The sequence below is a fragment of the Lampetra fluviatilis genome, chromosome 1 (assembly GCF_964198595.1).
Source record: "Lampetra fluviatilis chromosome 1, kcLamFluv1.1, whole genome shotgun sequence".
Classification (NCBI taxonomy): domain Eukaryota; kingdom Metazoa; phylum Chordata; class Hyperoartia; order Petromyzontiformes; family Petromyzontidae; genus Lampetra; species Lampetra fluviatilis.
In genome coordinates, this window is record NC_136275.1 from 10,193,172 (window position 1) to 10,210,447 (window position 17,276).

Consider the following 17,276-nt stretch of genomic DNA (forward strand, 5'->3'; position numbering starts at 1 on the left):
ACTCATCCAGGCCGGAGGGGGAAGGGTGACCGACAATCACCAGCAGCAGAAGCAGCGACTTGAGCACAGGGGCTGGCTAATCCACCGAGCTGTATATTTTTGTTTTGCCCGGATTTATTTTAACTGGATGTATTTAAACTGCCAGAAAATGACTTAAGGAAGACGAGTTGGCGCTGTTGTGTTTGTCGAGTTACTTGATTTTTTTTTATTATCGTGTAAATGCGTGCATTTTTGTGCTAAATATCGCATTATAGATGCAAGATGGCGAGAAAAGCAGTGATATTTTTTTTGGTAATTAGAAAACCGTACCTAAGTTTGCTTGTCGATTATAAATCCCACGGCAATACTGGGTCCCTCCGGGCGATGGGCCTCGGTGCAGTTACACTGCCTGCACACTTTAGCGACACCCACCACTGATTCGCTGACTGGGTAACAATTTCTACGAACATTTTAACCTTTTTGTGAATTTCGATTTAAAGTGAATGTCATGATTCATGAAACCCAGCATGTAATTTTTAGATTTCTGGTTACGGTCATGTTGCACCAAAGCCCAGGCCCAGTGCTGAGTAATTGGAGTCGTTAGTGGAGGTTTAACTTTTGTATCCTGAATATATCTGGAACAAGTCGGTACCCACACTATTATGTTTGGAGTTGCCTTTTTAATGAAAAAAAGCAAAGGTCATACAGCCCACGGTGAATGGGTTACCTGGGTCGGTGGAGCAACACACTCCAGTCGAACCTGCTCTGTTGAATAGTGGTCAACAATGGGACTTAACGATGTAACGATCGTGTTTATGTAGCCACCATAAACGTTCAAAACACGGACGATGTGTACAATTATACATTATTTGGAAACTGCAGTGGGAACGCATTTTAAAGCGAGAAGTTGCCTTTGGCCATGAGTTTGCTTTATCTTCCCAATTGTATAAGAAGTGAGCTGATTTTAAAAAAACATGGCGAGATTGGTCCACGGTTCTGTTTACTTTCTCCAACAAATCGTTCTGGTGAACGCAACTCTGGAAAGCTACTCTGCTGATAGACTAAGATATGTTTTGCTTTTATGCGAAACTGTGGATATGGCCACAGCGGCGACGCGGTGGCGAGATGTTAACTCCCTCGCCTGGTATACAGGGGGTCGTGGGTTCGATCCACGACCCTGACGCCTGCTGTATATTTGGAGTTTTCTCTGCCTCTCTCCCCGTGGTCGCGTGGATTTTTCTCCGGGTCCTTTGGATTTTGCCTCTATATTTAAAAACGTGCGTTTAGAGTATTGACTGCTATACATTTAAACATGATAAGCCACTTCGTTGAGCTATCATTTGTGGCCAGGTCGCTTCTGACAAAAGAGCTAGATAGTTCAGTGGGCCTTATCTGGTAAAATAACGTTTTCAGTTATATTTTTTCATTATTTAGTTTATTTTCGCCGTTTCAGCAGGGGAATCGGTCGTGTATTTTTGTGTAGCACACCAGCCCGCGCTGCATTTTCAGCATTTAAATTGTATTACCAATAAATAGTTTGTGCGTTTATTTGGTTAATTGTAAGCTGGCCGTGTTTTTGTAAACCAAGTAATTACATTTGTGGGGGTGATTTTGTTTACTCTGATGGCTTGTTCCACATGGGCTTCATTCAGTACCGGCACTGAAAGACGCGCATAGAAATGGTTGAAGACGCAATGCAACAGAGAGTTAAGGGAGGTAATTATCTTCACAAAGGGTTGTAGATTATTGGAGCAGCCAGCCCTGTGAGTGCTGCGGTGGCAGGATCGGCTCATCTAAAACTAATTTGCATTCTTAGCACAGGATTTGTCCTGGGCTCGCACTCAGCTGGAGTGAGTAAAGCTTCGACTGAATAAGAGTGAAAATAACAGAATGCTTGGGTACGTAACAATTCATCAACGACACAAGTGGCCATTAAAAAAACAACCCTTATGCAATAGGGAGACTTTTTCTCGCCTGGTCTTGCGAGAGTGACAAACAGCCCCGTCCCATCCGTCAGGAGGCCTCGGCCCCAAGGGCGGTAGCGGCAACAGCAAAAACAACGGCCAGAGACAGCAGCAATTAGCTACAGCCAGGGTTGGGGGAGATTTTACGAGCTCAGATCCCAACAACCTCGTCCCACCAGCCCCCTCCCTGGAGACGGTGCTGATGTGATCTGCCCTTTTTCCTGCACGCCTTGGTGATCAACGTTTGCTGTGTCTCCGTCCTCCCTATCCTCCCTGTTGGATATTTAGTATGGTATCTTGAGTGAACTTTTGGGATGGGTCCTGTCTCACACTCCCACATGATTGTGCGGGGGTGCTGGGCATAACTTGTTTAGACTGCACATGCCAAACGCTGAACTTGCACAAAGTATCGCTTCTGAAACGTAGCAGTTCAATTGATAGATTTGTGGGATTTTGCTTACACAAGCCCTGCTTCAAAAACTTACACTGCAAACTGCCTCGCGTGCACTTTGTAAGTTTTTAAGTTTTCCTTGAACGTTCATCATTGGCACTCGTCAACCTTCAACGAACATCAGCATCCTCATCTTTCAACCGTTATCTTGCATTGCATATGAATCGCCGTCCATCTTCAACCCACCACCATCAACATTGATCAACCATCATCCGTCGTCAAGCACCATTTATAATTGCCCAGCATTCGTCAGTCATCAAATGCCATTCATGCAGCCACGCATGCACAATGCCGGCTCGGTAACGTTAAACTTCGCCAACGTCTACGACGTCTCTGATGCTACCAAAGTGGGGTGACGTGGTCAGTAATTATGCCCTGCCTAAAAAGGCCCTCAGCCTTGACGTATCGCGTCCTGTTGTCGTGCTGCATGCCCGGAGAGCCAGCAAATGGGGGGCGGGGGGGGGGCTCGCGTTGCCTGTCGCGATGGGTTTCCCATCGTAGGGTCATCTCGTCGCATCACGTCGCTCACTGCCACTTGGTTCCCACCGCGCTCCGCTGCAAACCGTCTGATCTCGTCGCACTCCGCTGTGAAACGCGTGCCCACATCCACGCTGCTCTCTCAAAGAAAGACGCGTTGGGAAAACAGGCAGCAGAAGCAGCAGCAGCAACAACCTCGCTGAGCCAAACCGTGACAGTGTGGGGGCTGATGCCCACCTCCTCCCCCCCCTCCTCCTTCTCTCCCCCCTCCTCCTCCTCTCCCCCCCTCCTCCTCCTCTCCCCCCCTCCTCCTCCTCCACTTCTCGCCGGGCCCCCGCCGATCGGGTGATCGCCCCCCCTACCGCACCAGCGCCCTCTCTGAGGGACATGGCTAAGTGGCTGGCTCACCACCACCCGGAGTTATGCCACACACCCTCCCCACGTACACCACCACTAATGCGGAGGTGGCTGCGTGCCCGTGCAGGCGCACGTCGCCCACCACGGACAGCGCTAAAAATAGCCGCGTGTGAATATGCACGAGCCCCTCCCCCCTCCTGTGGGTCGGCCTTAGTCCGCTGTGCAAACACGCACGCGAGCACGCGTAAACAATAACGGCCGTATAGATGGTGATAGATGCGCACCTCACACACCAACCCCGCGCCGAGACCCTGCAGCCAACGCGCCGCGTGAAGCGCGCTGTGCAAACATGCACGCGAGCACGCGTACACAATGATGGCAAACGGGTTTTAACTCACCCCTCCCTTGCCTTATTAATAGCACGGCGCTGCTGCAAGGAGGCGGGAGCCGTTAATGAATTACTACCCCCGTGCCTCACACACACGCTCGAATTACACACCACGCCGACACTCCTCACACACACATAAATCACACCACACCGATCTTTTGAACTGAAGTTTATTAATTGCGCGTCTATAGCAAACCCTGTACGGCCCAGAGTAAATAGTCGGCGAGCAGCGCTTAGTCTATCCCTATTCAATCCCTGGGTGTTCCCTTACCCTTCTTCTCACCTCGCAGACGCACTCACGGTGTCGCACGGACGCGGTGGGAGTAGAAGGGACGAGGGTAGGAGAGGTCTCTGCCTGGGGTCGAGTTGTAGCAGCACTTGCCAGCGTCCCTCGGACGCTGCGAGCGGCTGGGAGTCGGACTGGGCAGCTGAACGGCTGGAGGAGAACTACTCAACGTTTTCCCCCTCCCTCCTTTTATACCCTCGGAATCCAAAGATCCAGGGTTACGTGGTGTTATCCTGCGCGGCCAATCGGGCGCCTACCTTTCGATTTTAAACCGATGCCCCGCCCTTACCTGGAGCGTTGCTTCCCTTTACGCCTCGATCCATTGTCTATGCCCCCGTCCTCCCACCCCATCCCGTGGCATACGCAGCTGCAGTCAGTCCAGGAATTTTCCTCCCACCTCCTCTTATGCGCTGCTCGCAGAGTGTTTGCCCTCGAGGCCCTATCTCCCTGTGCTGTGAGTCTCTCATTGCGGTTAGCCCGGTGAGTTTCGTCGCGCCCGTACAATTTTAAGCCAATTCACGGGGCCGCAATGCAATTTGGCCTGGGGGGGTTGGCCAATCTCCTGGCACTGGGAAACCGTGGGATATCCCAACTAGGGGCCCCTCGGTTAAAAACCCATGGTACCAGGTGACCCCCTCACGAGACCCTACGTGGGTGCATGTGTGTGTTTAGTGGGGGTGTGCGTGTGTGTCTTTAGTGGGGGTGTGCTTGTGTGTGTTTAGTGGGGGTGTGCGTGCGTTCGTGTGGAGGGGTGTGAGCGGATGGCAGCGCCGGCGGAGTTGCTCCGTTGCTGTGGCACCACAACAGCACCGCTCGTCGTGTTAATATAACATCCATAAATTACGCGCACAAAAGGTTGGTGTAAATTCCCACATGTTACACGCGCAGACATTTTTTTTAATTGGATGGCATTTGAAATGCACGCTTCAATCGTGGTGGCAGCGCTGGTTATTACAAACTGGCTTTTTTTCCTTTCCAAGGACGGGTGGAAATTGCAGTAAATCTGAAATATTAATAGAAAAATTGTTCAGCTCATGCTTATTAATGAGGGGAGTGACGTCACCCGCTAATGGTTATTGGGGAGGGGTGCGGCATGTGGAGTGACGTCACCCCCTCATGGTTATTACGGAGGGGTGCGGCATGTGGAGTGACGTCGCCCGCTCATGATTATTAATGAGGGGAGGGGTGCGGCATGTGGAGTGCGCGACCTTGTGCGTTAGTGTAAATTTCCACGCGGGTATGAATATTAATGAAGGGGGGGGGGGGCCTCTTTTGCAGTGACGTCACGCACGGATGCAGCACTGTACTGCGTAGATTTATTTTTTACCGTTACTTTCTGTAAATATCTCGGCCTCGCTGTGCGCTGCGTTGCACCGCTAGTCGAGTAGATAACCTTGCGTTCAATAAACCATCGGATCCAGGATGAACGTCCAACTCCAATCGTCATTTATTGATTGTAACAAGGTAAAACTGGTGAGAAAACACAGATACAGCATCTGTTATAATCCGGAAACACCAACACAATGAACACCACAGCATCAAAACATTGTCTTAGATAACAATAGATCCTGGACGGACCAGGCCCCTACATTACCACTGAACAGCTAGACAAGAGCACAAGCCGGTGCGTTGCATACAGGCACATCGTGTATTCATCCCACTGCACCCCAAATGTACAGCATTACACATAACACTAAACTGTGGATGAGATGCTTCGTCATCTTTACTCTCAGGATTGCAACATAGGCACAAGTCTGACTCGACCTACTAAATCACAAGTAACATCCACAATAAGGAAAGTCGCAGGCTTCGTTACTAACTAGGCCTCGTATTTACTACAACAACTTAACGGCACCATAAAGGCATTTACATCACTATAACGGTCATTCCAACATTACAACAGCATTGCCAATATTATAGGAATATAAACAACTTACAGACAATGCTTCTTAAGCTCCCACAATGGACAAGTGCGGCTGTGGTCTCACTGAGATGCGATGCGTGCCGCCATCTTGAATTATCAGTAAGATGGCAGAAGCCCGCATGGATCACTGAAAATCTAAAATCGTAACTTCCTGGTCACGTGACCAAAATTAGCATAAAAAAACAGGAACTTCCTGTGAACGTACGCTCCACATCTGCCGTGAGGCAAGACACTCCCCGTCTGGTATCTAGGAGATACCACCATTTATTTCCTATCTCATTAACAAGTGTATAACAACTTCAACGGGTCGACTTATTTGTCCATATCTTTGCGAGAGAGAAGTAGTACTATCTCGACTATGGGCCTGATGAAAGTTTTTGCGACACCTTGCTTCGCAATCATAACCTCGACCTTTCGAACTTTTCCATCGGCACTTGGAATTGACTTGAGGATGCGGCCCATTGGCCACTCATTCCATTTGGCTTGGTTGTCCTTCAGTAGGACGAGGTCGCCTTCTTGGATGTCTGGTCTGTTAGACTGCCACTTGTTGCGCACTTGGAGTGTCGCAAGGTACTAGTTTTTCCAGCGATGCCAGAACGTGTTTGCAAAGCTCTGCACTTGTCTCCATTGGCTGTAGAGGTCTGCAGTGCTGGCCTCCTCGGTAGGTGCTGTGAGCACATCTGTCTTCTGGGTAAGAAGTGTAGCAGGAGTCAAGATGAATGGTGACTCCGGGTCGGTTGAGACGGGAATCAGGGGTCTTGAATTCATTATGGCTGAGACCTCGGCCATGAGAGTGGTCAAGACCTCGTGAGAGAGCCGTGTGGACCCGACATCACATAGCATGGAGTCGAGAATGCGTCGAGCAATCCCGATCATGCGTTCCCAAGCTCCACCCATATGCGAAGAGTGGGGAGGATTGAAGATCCATGTGCAGCCTTGGTCACTAAGGTATTTCCTGACAGAATCATCTTTGATATTCTCCGTATTGATCTTAAGCTCTTTACATGCTCCAGTGAAATTGGTTCCACAATCAGAACGGAGTTGCTTGGCTGGCCATCTGATGGCGAAGAATCTCCGGAGTGCATTTATAAAGCTCGAAGAGTCCATGGACTCGATGACTTCGATGTGCACTGCTCGTGTACTCATACAGGTGAACAGCACTGCCCAACGTTTGCTGTTCGCGAGCCCTCCTCTGGTGCGGCGGGAGATGACTGTCCATGGTCCGAACACGTCGATCACTACAGAGGTGAAGGGAGGTTCCACACTGAGTCGATCGGTTGGGAGGTCTGCCATTTTCTGTTCTTCCTGTATTCCACGTAGCTGACGACACCGGATACACTCGTGGATTGTGCTGGCGATGCACCTCTTTGCTCCAACGATCCACAGCCCTGCAGATCGGATTGCTCCTTCTGTGAAGTGCCGACCTCGGTGCTTGACCTTCTCGTGGTAGTGGCGCACAAGTAAAATTGCGATGTGGCTCTGGCTTGGGATTATGAGGGGGTTTCGTTCATTCTCATCTAATTTGGCATTCCCTAGCCGACCACCGATCCTGAGCAAGTCGTCTTTATCCATCCTGGGGTTTAGCTTCCTGAGGGTGCTGACCCTAGGAAGGTCTTCTCCCTTGTTGATGGCCTTGATCTCACTTGCATAAGCTGCCTGTTGCACACAGCGGAAGATTGATTTCCTTGCTCTGGAAAGCTCGTCTTCAGTGCGTGGCACTGTGCAGTGATGCCATCCATTGCAGCTACCAGTGGTGCCTCTCATCGGGCGATGGAAGCAGTCTGCGATATGCGTTAAATGTGCTATCGCTCTCACGAGCGTCGTCCATTTCGAGAAATGTTCAAAATGGTGTGGACTCAGTGGACTTCTTGGTCGCACATTTGTTACGAAAGTTGTCACTTGAGGACGAATCTCCTTGTCGGACTCAGGCTCTACGAGTCCAAATGTCTCTTTGGTAGTACATGGGCCACGTCACGTCGTATCAGGAACGCTGGACCCGTCAGCCAGATGGTTTGATTCAGCAGAGATGCAGGGACGGACCTAGTTGCGAGATCTGCTGGATTCTGGTCAGTTGGAACGTAATTCCATTGCTCCGGCTGCGTCGATCTCCTGATGCGCTCCACCCGGTTGCTGATGTAGGTGTAGAACCTTCTGGTTTGGTTGTTTATGTAGCCTAGTACGACCTTACTGTCCGTGTAGAACTTGACCGCGTCCAGTTTAACGTCAAATTCGTCTAAGATCAGTTCCGCCACCTCTGTAGCAAAAACCGCTCCACACAGCTCAAGCCTTGGGATGGTATGTTCCGGTTGTGGGGCCTTGCCGTGGAACTCCTTCCAGGATTCCCACTCGGATGACAGCTCCGGGTCTAGGAACGAAGAGGCCACGGCCGCAGCAACCACCGCCACGACCACCAGCAGAGCGACGAGCAGCGGCTTCGTCTTTGGCTTCGTCTTGTCAGTGAGGACTGGATTGGAGAAACGTGGAGGAACAAAATCCAGCGAAGATGGTGGATGTACGTGCGAAGTTGTGGTCAGCATGGTGGTTTCTTTGTAAGTCTGCACGGTACAGCCTTCACTTCTGTCTCCGAGCTTCTCTTTCAGCGTGAAGTGGTTGTGGCACGGTTTGAAGAGTGACGTGCGTCCATTCATGAGCACACTCGTTCTGAATGTGCTAATGTGGTCTGGTTTGTGGGTCCCATCGAGACAAACGTCACCCACGATGACCCATCCTAGATCGAGTCTCTGGGCGTAGGGAGCGTCGTGAGGTCCATTGCGTTGGTCGCGAACCTTGTGGACTCTCAGCATGTCCCTGTCGAGCAGAAGTAAAATCTGTGCCGCGTGATCCAATGGCGGGATGAACTCTGCTATGGGTTTCAGGTGTGGGTGGTGACGTGCAACTTCGGGCGTGGGAATCTCACTCCTGTCGTCCGGTATCTCATTGCACTCTGTCACCGTAGGAAGGGCTAGCTTCATGGTGCTATCCATGGTTTCCACCATGAGGCCGCTCGCTCTTCTTCCCACTGTCTCCATCAGTCCTGAGCATGTTCTGAGCGTGTATGGAAAGGAATTCCCACCTACGCTTAGCTGATCAAAGAACTCTGACCTTGCCAAAGACCTGTTGTTCTGGTCGTCCATTATGGCGTACATCCTTACTGCCCTTTCAGGATGTCCTTTGGGATACACTCGGACGAGGCATATATTTGAGCAAGATCTTCCTTTGAAGCCTTCTCCACAGACTTCTGTGCATTTGGTTGTGATTGAGGAAGTGAGTGCGGCGGTCTCGCATTGCTCCCCGCCGTGCTCTGCTTCGGGATCGGAAGCCTTAGTGCCATTGGGTTTGGAGTAAAATGTGTGCAGAGCAGTTGCATGTTTGTCGCTGCCACATTCCTCGCACTTGATATCTGCCTTGCAATTCCTTGCAAGGTGGTTTGTAGAAGCGCAGCATTTGAAGCACACTCCAAATTCTTTCAGCATGTTCTTCTGCTCTTCCAATGGCTTCCTCCTGAACTCACGGCATTTCTGGAGGGAGTGAGGTTTATCATGCAATTGGCAATTCTTCTTTGGATCCTCTATCTTTGTCTTTGTGGTGATTGCCTGGATGGAGTTTGCGAATGTCGTAGGAGAGACCTTAGTCTTGTGTACGGAAATTGGCACGCTCGCTGTTCCTCGTTTCGCCATCGTTCTTTCCATTTTTGGGAGATCTGGACTGGAAATCCCCGTGGTGCCAAACATGAAACTCGGGTAATTTCTAGTCTTAGCCAGGTTGCGGATAAACTTTGAGAAAAAAGAGAACGGGGGAATGCAACCTGATGCTCTGACTTGTATCTTGAACCCGCTGTTCTCCATTTTTCCTGCACGTCAAATGGCAATTTCTCTACGATGGGGTTCACGCCATGGTAGGTATTCAAGAAAATGAGACATGGTATGTAGGGATCAGCCTGGGCTGATTCAAGCTCCATCAAAAGATCTCCAAGCTCTCGTAACCTTTTATTGTCCTTACCAGAGATTTTTGGAAAGTTCCGCAACTTCTTTAAGAGAGCCTTCTCAATCGTTTCTGGGCTACCATAGCACTCCTCGAGCCTCTCCCACACCGCATGCAGGCTTGAGGTGGGGTCGTCAATGTTTGCTGACCGGATCCTCTTTGCGTACTCTGCAGATTCATTTCCTAACCATTTCACCAACAGGTCCAGTTCTTCACTTGCAGAGATGTCTGCATTTCGAATTGCATTCCTGAAGGTAGATCTCCAGGCTCGATAGTTCTCAGAGTGGTCATCAAACTTAATGAGTCCTCCAGGTACCTAGCAAAGTCCCCTAGTCCTGCTGATCCAGGGTGTGTCCATACTGGCGCTTGTGAGGTGGCATTATTGTCTGTATTGCCTTGCATGCCGTCATTTGCGATGGCGTTGGACTGTGGGCCCAAAGGGTTTCGATCATGTTGGCTGGATCCCCTTATGTGACTGTCTGGAATGTGGGTCTGACTTGGTGCATCCATGTCTGACCCCACGTGCGCGACGCTGAGTTGGCGACTAACTGCCAGGGCAGGATATGCATTTCCACCATTCCTGTAGACAGCATTCATGTTCATTCGGTGTGGAGATGGCGATGCCTGAACGTCCACCCTTTGTTCAGTATCGTTTGGTGGAGGAGCATTGATGCATTGTTCAGACCAGTCCAAAATATTTTTTCTTGTGAGTTGATCACGGTCCTTAACAGGTATCTGAGTGCCAAACTCATTCCAATTCTCTTCCTTATCCAGGTTGGCTGCTGCCTCGAGCACCTCTGCCTGGGCCATTGCAGCAGCTGCTTCCCTTTTGAGTTGTAGGGTGCTTAACTTAGCATCCAGCTCAATTTTCTTCCGTGTGGCAGTGGCCACTAATATACTCTCTTGCTCGTCAAGCTCTGCTTTCTTCCGTGCAGCAGTAGCCACTAATATACTCTCTTGCTCTCGTGCGGCAGCAGTTGCTAATATACTTTCTTGCTCTGCGAGCTCTGCTTTCTCCGTGCGGCAGCAGTTGCTATGCTTGCTTCTTCTTGTATGTGGGCCTTTTCAATTAGCATAGCTTCCTCTTCAGCCATGTAGGCAATACGGACGTTTGCTGCTTCTGCTGCTGAGCGTGCCTGAGCTGCTGCCATACTAGTAGATGATGTATTTGAGTGTGCTGAGGCTTTAGATCTTGTGGTGGACCTGGATGAGAAAGAGTACTGAGATCGTGTCTCTCTTAAGCCCTCCACACGGTCCATTGCATCTTGTATCACGGCCTGCACATTATCATCGAGCAGTTCGAGGAAGTGTTCTTGAGTGCGCACTCCCTCAATGCCCTCATCTGTTTTCACCTTCATCAGGAGGGAGATGTATTTATTTGCCAGGAGCTTGTAGCTTGAGCTGCTCACCTTCACTCGATGGATGGCCCGCTGAATTGAGGCCACTGTGTCTGAGGCCTTTGAAGCCTCAGATAAATCTGCTTCATCCCGGTCCCATGCCCGTTGTATCCTGGCATCAAGGTCCTGTTTCTCAGCATCATAGCTTTCCAAGGCCCGCTGTGTCAGCCTGACCTCTCTTTGGGGCCTTGAACTCCCTTGGTCCTCTTGAGGCAGGATGGGAGGTCCTGGATAGCTTAAATCATCTTCTTCAGCATCTCTCCCTGCTGAACTGTGGCTGTCCATGCTGCGATGCTTGCAACACGATTTTAATGTAGACTCGTTGCAGAGCTGGTTGCTTGCTGCAGGCTGACTGCTTGAGAGCTCTTTTGCTTGAGGAGCTGGTTGGGAGCTCCAAGAAGAATGTCTTTTTACTCGCTGCAGGGCTGGCTGCAGCACCGGTTGGGAGCTTCAAGAAGACTGTCTTTTTACTATCTCGGCCTCAATGTGCTGCGTTGCACCGCTAGTCGAGTAGATAACCTTGCGTTCAATAAACCCTCAGAGCCAGGATGAACGTCCAACTCCAATCGTCATTTATTGATTGTAACAAGGTAAAACTGGTGAGAAAACACAGATACAGCATCTGTTATAATCCGGAAACACCACCACAATGAACACCACAGCATCAGAACATTGTCTTAGATAACAATAGATCCTGGACAGACCAGGCCCCTACATTACCACTGAACAGCTAGACAAGAGCACAAGCCAGTGCGTTGCATACAGGCACATCGTGTATTCATCCCACTGCACCCCAAATGTACAGCATTACACATAACACTAAACTGTGGATGAGATGCTTCATCATTTTTACTCTCAGGATCGCAACATAGGCACAAGTCTGACTCGACCTACTAAATCACAAGTAACATCCACAATAAGGAAAGTCGCAGGTTTCGTTACTAACTAGGCCTCGTATTTACTACAACAACTTAACGGCACCATAAAGGCATTTACATCACTATAATGGTCATTCCAACATTACAACAGCATTGCCAATATTATAGGAATATAAACAACTTACAGACAATGTTTCTTAAGCTCCCACAATAGACAAGTGCGGCTGTGGTCTCACTGAGATGCGATGCGTGCCGCCATCTTGAATTATCAGTAAGATGGCAGAAGCCCGCGTGGTTCACTGAAAATCGTCACTTCCTGGTCACGTGACCAAAATTAGCATAAAAAAACAGGAACTTCCTGTCAACGTACGCTCCACATCTGCTGTGAGGCAAGACAGTAAAGAAACGTCATATTTGGAGTGACTTTGCATAATAAGTAATTAAATTCAGCTCGACCTTCCTCTGCGTTAGTGTAAAAATCCACCCACTCATGAATATTAATGAGGGGGTGGGGTGGGCCTCATATGGAGTAGCGTCACGTGCGGGACACACACATATTCTTGGCTCATATTAGTATACAATACTTGATGAAGAGTCGGTGACTGACTGTCCTCACAAATTGTCGCCTTGGCGTGGTGCGAGTATCCATGACGGTCGGAGGTCAAGAGAAAATTGTCCCTGCCAGGTGAATGGACATGACATCATTAGCCTAGCACCACCAATGGAGATGAGCACTTTTCAGCGATCGACGCGTAATATTCAGTCTACAAACCCAATGTAAGCCAAACACAGCATGCAGACGGCACTTAAATATATATTTACACCACACGGAAGGTTGCAAGTACCATATTTTCCCGCATATAACCCGCGGGGTATACCACTTCTTACAAACAAAACAAGACCCTGCGGGGTATATGGAGGTGCGGGCTATCCCAAAAATATTCTACACGTGTGACATGTCATAACTCGTAAAATGTTTTCATGGTAGGACTATCCACTATGCAACACTTACCTTTGACTAAAGCACTGCTGAATAAACTACTCACGCTAAAATTGCACATTGTCTTGCCTCACGGCAGATGTGGAGCGTGCGTTCACAGGAAGTTCCTGTTTTTTTATGCTAATTTTGGTCACGTGACCAGGAAGTGACGATTTTAGATTTCCACTGTACCAAGCGGGCGTCGACCATTACACAGATAAGTCAAGATGGCGGCACGCATCGCATCTCAGTGAGACCACAGCCGCACTTGTCCATTGTGGGAGCTTAAGAAGCATTGTCTGTAAGTTGTTTATATTCCTATAATATTGGCAATGCTGTTGTAATGTTGGAATGACCGTTATAGTGATGTAAATGCCTTTATGGTGCCGTTAAGTTGTTGTAGTAAATACGAGGCCTAGTTAGTAACGAAGCCTGCGACTTTCCTTATTGTGGATGTTACTTGTGATTTAGTAGGTCGAGTCAGACTTGTGCCTATGTTGCGATCCTGAGAGTAAAGATGACGAAGTATCTCATCCACAGTTTAGTGTTATGTGTAATGCTGTACATTTGGGGTGCAGTGGGATGAATACACGATGTGCCTGTATGCAACGCACTGGCTTGTGCTCTTGTCTAGCTGTTCAGTGGTAATGTGGGGGCCTGGTCCTTCCAGGATCTATTGTTATCTAAGACAATGATCTGATGCTGTGGTGTTCATTGCGTGGGTGTTTCCGGATTATAACAGATGCTGTATCTGTGTTTTCTCACCAGTGTTACCTTGTTACAATCAATAAATGACGATTGGAGTTGGACGTTCATCCTGGCTCCGAGGGTTTATTGAACGCAAGGTTATCTATTCGACTAGCGGTGCAACGCAGCGCACAGGGAATCCGAGATACACATGTTATCACGTTTTAAATTATTCGAATTGTTTGTACAATGGAACGACAATGTTTGAAGTGGGCGCACTTTGTTTACGGCGACGGGAGAGCTGGGGGGAGAGGCAGCGGAGTTACCGAAGTACCACTATTGTCTGCGCAGTGCGCAATCTACCAATGCTAAAACTGTATAGTAATAGGTTTTTACCCTTTCAACTGGTACAAAAACTGACACCTTTGTACCAGTTGAAAGGGTAAAAACCTATTACTATATTTTGCCACTGGTAAAGGAGGTCTCATAGTGCTAAAACTGTATTTACTTATCTACCAGTTATGTGTTACTTATTTATTGGATATTTACTTTTGTTACTTATTTACTGTTTTAAGTTCACTCGTTTCTGGTTTGTTTGTTTTATTTGTGCACGTTATGATTGTAATGTTAACAATTGATCGTGGAATGTATTACAAATGTAAACCTCATATTAATATGATGGAATTAAGCTGCGGTAACGACGTTAAAGATATGAATGCATGCGGGGAATATAGAGGTGTGGGCTATCTGAAATTTGTTTTCTACAAAACGCTATTTTGTGGGGTATATGCGTCTGCAGGCTATATGCGGGAAAATACGGTAATGTTTATTTGCAAAAAAGAATAGCGACATGTACACATTTTAACATCCGTACAATTATAATCCCTCGAAATATATTTGTAGCAGCTGCTACCGCAGTGCCTGCATGATTGGGATCTATACACGTTCACTGACGATTGGACAGAGGCTTTATGCGCGATTGTTGTGTCATTAATTGATGTTCCGTGATTGTTGTTGTCGATGGCCATTGTGAACGTCTCTCCCGGTGTTGCGCCTCACAAGAGGCCCTGATGAGCACGCAGCTCGAGTGGCGGTACCATGGCGAGGCAAATTGCTACCTCGAGATACGGCGCCTTGAAACAGTGGCGGCTGATTGCTTGGGGAGGTCTTGTCATGGCGACAGAGAGCACAGCGCGTTGGCCTGGTTCTACAGCGTTCCGTAATCTCAACATGCAGGACGGCACGTTATGTATAATAATAATACTATACTCTCTGGTTCTTTCGGTAAAGTCACGTAGGTGGAAAAAAAATGTAAATCACGACGTTTCGGAAGCAACACAAGCGTCCGTCATCAGGTGGGACAACCACAGCAAGAAACAAATTGCTGTAGTGGGCAAAGAGAGCTACTTGTGACAAGCGATTATATAAGGTAAGAGGGGGGGGGAGCCAGGGAGGAGAGATGCAGGGGGCGGGGGGTGGAGTAGGGGGGGGGAGATACTAATACGAAAACTAAAAATCTATAATCATACTGTAATGTCAATGCCATTTATTTATGAGAGAACAGCCTCGCCGAATATGGCTCTTTTTTCAGGAGGGTCCTGCACTGGGATGTTTGCCCAAACTTCGTAGAAATAAATAAGAAATGTTTTAGCTTAATACGAGATGAAACTGGATTCCTCGGAGGAAACACACTAAGAATACTAGAGAACAACACTGTTCATCATTAGCCGTGAATCATCCACTGCTGGATGGAGACTCAACCCCTGCCGCCCCAAGCCTTTCACACAGATGGGTTCACGAATCCAATTGCTGTCCTGCCATCTCGTCGCAGTCTACGGGGGTTCAGGAGCTGTACCAGAGGTCGCAAACGGGTTTTGATTCCTTACCCGTACCCGTACCCTACCCGAAATGAGTGACACACGGTTACTCACCAGTGACTCACGGCCTACCCGTACCCGTACCTGGCCGGGTACGGGTAGCCGGGTGTCGGGTAGGGTACGGGTATCGGGTACCCGGTTGCGACCTCTGAGCTGTACAGACCTGTATGAGTCTCCAAGCGCTGAATGCCACAATAAACACGCAGAAAACGTCTCATGCTTCTGTCCCTGCACACAAATAATACAAGCACTGTACGCTTATATTTGGTCATACGTTCCTACGGCGCGCTCACCTATGCGTGGAGCTGTTGTCTATTTTCAACAGACTGGTCTACCTGGGCCAGCCTGGGTTCACCTCTGCCCACGACCCCGTCAACTTTAATCTACCCCAAATCCCCTTCCTCACGTTCCCGTGTTCCCTCTCTCGCACCGTGTCCTCCTCCCTTCTCCCCCCGTGGCGTGCAAGCTTCACATCAGATTGCAGGGCGTGTGCTCATGGAGGAGGGATGTCCGTGTGTGTGCCACGCGTGTTTGGGGAGCAGCAGAGAAATGGTTTCCCGGCTGCGCTCCGAACCCGGCGACCCGAGTTCGATTCCCGCTCACGGCCAACACCCAGTGACGATTATCTGAACCGGCCATGGGCCTCTCCTAGGTCGACTCAGCCTCAAATGAGTGCCGGGTGAGGCGTGTAAACATCGTCACTTGGGGTATAAAGGCGGCCGGGCGTGGCGTTGGCCACCCACTCCCTCGTGCGCCGTGCCTACCTTTATAGGTGCTCGCTAAAAGCACTTGCCCCAACAGTCTTTTAATGCTATATGGGGGATCTTTGTCTTTCTCTTGTGTGCGATGTGCGAGGGAACGTGTGGTGCCCCGCGGCGAGGGTGGGTGTGTGTCTGCCGTACACGGGGGAGACAGGTTCCAGAGGCAACGTGCGAGTGAGTAGCGGATACCTGGGGCTGTGGTCTGCGGTAGGGGGCAGTGGGAGGAGCGCTTCTCGTCGTCGGTCTGTGTGTGGGTTGGAGTGGGGGCTTGGCGAGGGGTGTGTTGGGTGAGCTGTTAGGTGAGTAGTCGACAGGGCAGGTAGGTGGGGGGGGAGTTACTGTGCTGTGTTGCAGAGGGGAGATGCGTGTGTGCCGCGTGTGTGCTGTGTTGTGGGGCCGTACATAAATGACGTCACGCACCTGTGGGGGGGGGGTCAGACATTTGTGACGATGTGTGACGATGGGGGGGGGGGGGTTTGAGAAATGTGACGTCACATAAAAAGGCGCAACTTTAAATAAATATAGACAACACGTCTAAAGATAAAAGAATAAATTAAATTAAATAATAGAATACGACGTTTCGATTGCAACACAAGCAATCATCAGGTATAATGAAATAGCGACATACAATCTAACCAGAAAACTATAGACAGACATATTAGCAGACAGATACACACAGGTAACCTGTGTTGCTCTCACAGGTAACCTGTGTTGCTCTCACAGGTAACCTGTGTTGCTCTCGCTATGTATCTTGGTGATATCTGTCTGCTAATATGTCTCTCTATAGTTTTCTGGTTAGATTTTATGTCGCTATTTAATTATACCTGATGATGATTGCTTGTGTTGCAATCGAAACGTCGTATTCTATTATTTAATTTAATTTATTATTT